The sequence below is a fragment of the Hipposideros armiger genome, unplaced genomic scaffold (assembly GCF_001890085.2).
Source record: "Hipposideros armiger isolate ML-2016 unplaced genomic scaffold, ASM189008v1 scaffold_257, whole genome shotgun sequence".
Classification (NCBI taxonomy): domain Eukaryota; kingdom Metazoa; phylum Chordata; class Mammalia; order Chiroptera; family Hipposideridae; genus Hipposideros; species Hipposideros armiger.
In genome coordinates, this window is record NW_017731607.1 from 1,515,092 (window position 1) to 1,519,979 (window position 4,888).

The following is a 4,888-nucleotide window of genomic DNA, read 5'->3' on the forward strand; positions in this document are numbered from 1 at the left end:
TATTTATATAGTCACATCTTTTTTATCCATTCATCTATTGATGGACACTTAGGTTGCTTCCCTATCTTGGCTATTGTAAATAATGCTGCAATGAATATAGGGGTGCATATACCTTTTTGAATTAGTGTTTTCATTTGCTTTAGATAAATGCCCAGGAGTGGAATTTCTGGGTCATATGGTAGTTCTATTTTTAATTTTTTGAGGAACCACCATATTGTTTTCCATAGTGACTACACCATTTTATTTTATTTTTTAATATTTATTTATTTATTTATTTATTAGTTTCAGGTGTACAAAACAATGCAATAAGTGACTGCACCATTTTAAATTCCTACCAACAGAGCACAAGTGTTCTCATTTCTCCACATCCATGCCAACATTTGTTATTTGTTGACTTTTTGATAGTAGCCATTTTCATAGGTATGAGATGATAGCATCAAACTAAAAAGCTTTTGCACAACAAAGGAAACCATCAACAAAACAAAAAGACAACATACTAAATAGAAGATATTTACAAATGACATATCCGTTAAGGGGTTAATATTCAAAATGTATAAGGAACTCATACAACTCAACATCAAAAAAAAACAACCTGATGAAAAACTGGGCAAAGGATCTCAATAGAATTTTTCTAAAGAAGGCATACAGATGGCCAACAGACATGTGAAAAGATGCTCAATATCTCTAATCATCATGGAAATGCAAAACAGCATTCTTCTTCATGACATTTAAATTCTTCATTTTCATGACTTTAAACAAATGCTGCAGTCCCTTAGGGTCCCATCCACACATGTATGATGTCCAGATATCATTGCCCTAATAGGAGATTACTTGTTATTTATTATTTTTTGTGTAGTAAATACAATACAATGGATTTTCAAAATTCAATATGAGCTTATTTACAACATGGCATCCCACAGCTTTAGTACTACTGGCATATTGCCTGCTTTGTATTTTACTAAATTCAAGAATGCCCTTAATGGGGAAGGAATCAAAAACTTGATTTTCTCCATAGCAACAAATGAACTAGTCATTTCTCTGATACACATTAAGACTTCCTGATTGAATTTTCCCCATCATGGTGATATTTGGAGCCATTCTAATCCAGCAACACTAACCATTTTAGATTCTGTGAATACAGATATTATCATCTATGTAAAAAATGTATTGGCTGACATAACAATCAGCTCTATATTGAATTAAAGTAAACACTAGGGAACAGAGTTAAGCAATTACAACATGTGGTTCTTGAGGGCAAACTGCCTTTCAACTAATGATTCACTCTTTATATTTTTAATGATTTTATATATGCTTTTTGAATAAGTAATATAAGCCCACAGCACAAAAGGCAAAGAGTACAAAATGCTATGCATGGGAAGGTAAATATCTCTCATCAGTGGGAATGTTATTCACTGTTAGTAGGTGTATAAACCATTTTGGACAGCAAGTTGGCATTAACTGGTAAGGTTGAAAGTTAGGAATTTCTATTTCTGTTAATGAAAGACTAGGTAAATTGGACTAATTCTCCCATGTACAACAACTAAAAATCTTCCAAGCTTTTAAAAGGAATCCCATCAAAGAGCCAACAAGATGTTCAGGATGGATATTTGGGGTCACTTTGAAAGAAATTTCACGGCTGCCCAGAGGTGGGGACCCAGGGAAACCCTATCTCACTGTGGTGTGGGATAGGACCCCAGGGTCTCATCCCAAATTGGGAACTTAGAGCTTCTCTCAATTCACATTAGTTAGATATAGCCCAGTGTGCCCTTATCTCCCATCAGCCCTTATCAGCCAGCATTTATCTGGCCAGGGAATTGTTACTTACTACTGCATCTTCCAGAATCCAGGCTTAGCAGGGGTAGAAGAAAACATGGAAAAGTAGAGAAAAGGCAAGCTCATGCCCACCCCCTTTTCCACGGCAGACTTCCCTCCTGGAGCAGGATCCAACTAGGGCAGAGGAGAGGTTTACCATCTTCGCAAAAATGGACAGAATTCGTAAAATGCATTCATTTCAGAAAATGTGCTGTAGTAGCAGTTAACTTTGTACATACAAAGGGAAAACGATGCTACAAATATCTTAGGTTTCAGGTCTCTTCATGTATTGATAAAATTCTCCCATACTGCTTGAATTGCATTGATGATCCCTTTAGGCTGATAAGCTTCGGGGCCAATAAAGATTTTGACAGAAGCTAATATTATTGATTGCATTATTCAGTCTGTCAAAGGTGACATCTTTTAGGATTGCTTTTTAAGATAAAAAGAGATGCTTTGAAACACCTATGTTTCTGTTATAGAGTCAATTCAAAATGTTGGTTTGTTGAAGGCCTACTGTATACAGATCACTATTTTAGGGACTGGGAGTATATGAAAATAAATAGAATTTGGTCACATGGCTGCTGACCTCATATAGTATAAGAAAATACCATAAAAATTGATTGACAGGGTTTTCTTTTTTACAGGTTCAATCTTCCATGTGCATATATCTGTCTTTGTACATAACACAAAATTCTTCCAACATTAATGTGGCAGTAATAATTCATTGCTGATTGTAGCAAATTTCATGTCAGCTGGAGTAAAGTTATTAGTGAGGTAGCGCCAAGTAATTAGATATGAAAAATTGAAACTCAAAGTCTTAGGTATAACTTGACAGAATGATTAAATACTTGCCTTAAATCGTTAGTATCATTGGATTTCTACATCCACAATTAAAGTGGGATTTCATTTTAAAAAAATGTTTTTGATTACCTCACTCTGTCACAAGAATCTCTTCTAGTAGTTTTCTTTTTGCTAAGATATGTGTGCACTTCATCAACAAGCTTTACTCCTGGGATTGCAGTTAATAGCCTGGGTTTCTATTCTCGCTCCACCACTTTTTACCTGTGAAAGTCCATTAAGCTTTCTAGCCTGGGTTTTCTAATCTATAAAATGGAAATAATAACTCCAGCCATAAAGAGTGTGTAATAGGCATATCATTAATGTTGATTCCTTCTTTGATATATATTTTTAAAGATTTTTCTTAAAAATATAGCTAACATAAATATTACATTAGTTTCAGGGGTACACCATAGTTATTCAACATTTATATACCTAAAGAAGTGATCACCATGATAAGTCCAGCAACCATCTGACATGGCACCATGCTATCACAATATTATTGACTATATTCCCCATGCTTTACATAACATCCCCATGACTTTTTTGTTTTATATCTGGAAATTTGGACCTCTTATTCCCCTTCACCTTTCCCCCTCATTTAAAAAAATTTTTCAATTACAGTTGATAGTCAATATTACTTTATATTAATTTCAGGTATACAGCATAGTGGTTAGACATTTATATAATTTAAGAAGTGATCCCCCCAATAAGTCTAGTACCCATCTGACACTACAGATAGGTTTTACAACATTATTGACTGTATTCCCCATACTGTATTTCAGATCCCCATGACTATTTTGCAAGTACCAATTTGTACTTCCTAATCCCTTCACCTTTCTCACCCATCCTCCAACACCCTCTCCCATCTAACAACCATCAGCTTATTCTCTGCATCTATGAGTCTATTTCTGTTTTGTTTATTTGTTTATTCCATTCTTCAGGTTCCACATATAAGTGAGATCAAATGGTATTTGTCTTTCTCAGTCTGACTTATTTCACTTAGCATAATATCCTTTAGGTTGATCCATATTGCAAATGGAAAGATTTCATTCTTTTTATGGCAGAACAATGTTCCATTGTATTCTATATGTACCACAATTTATCCAATCGTCTATTGATGGGCATTTTGGTTGTTTCCATATCTTGGCTATTGTGAATAGAGCTGCAGTAAACTAGGGGTGCACACATCTTTTCAAATTAGTGTTTTGAACTTCTTTGGATAAATACCCAGGAATGGAACTGCTGGGTCATAAGATAGTTTCATTTTAATTTTTTGAGGAACCTCCATACTGTAATCCATAGTGGCTATATCAATTTGCAATCCCACCAACAGTGCATGAGGGTTCCCTTTTCTCCATATCCTCACCAACACTTGTTTTTTGTTGATTTATTGATGATAGCCATTCTGACAGGTGTGAGGTGGTATCCCATTGTGATTTTAATTTGCATTTCTCTGATAATTAGTGACATTGAGCATCTTTTCATGTCTATTGGCCATCTGTCTATATTCTTTGGAGAAATGTCTATTCAGGTCCTCTCCCATTTGTTAATTGGATTGTTTGGGGGGTTTCTGGTGCTGACTTGTATAACTTCTTTATAAATTTTGGATATTAACCCCTTATCAGATGTATCATTGGCAAATATCTTCTCCCATTCTGTAGGATGTCTTTTTGTTTTGTTGATGGTTTCCTTTGTTGTGTAAAAACTTTTTAGTTTGATGTAGTCCCGTTTGTTTATTTTTTCTTTTGTTTCTCTTGCTTGAGGATATATATCAGTAAAAATATTACTATGGGTAATGTCTGAGAATTTACTTCCTATGCTTTCTTCTACACCTTTTAAGGTTTTAGGTCTAACAGCTAACTCTTTAATTCATTTTGAGTTTATTCTTGTATATGGCATAGAAAGGTGGTCCAATTTCATTTTTGGCATATATCTGTCCAGTTTTCTTAGCACCATTTATTGAATAGACTGTCTTTATCTCAATGTATGTTCTGGCTTTCTTTGTCATAGAGTAAATGACCATATATGGCATAGCTTTATTTCTGGGCTCTGTATTATGTTCCATTGATTTATGTGTTAGTTTTTATGCCAATACCATGCCGTTTAGATTACTATGAACTTGTATTATAATTTGATATCAGGTAGCGGGATACTTCCACCTTTGTTCTTCATTCTCACGATTGCTGTGTCTATTCAGGGTCTTTTATGGTTCCATATAAATTTTAGGATTATT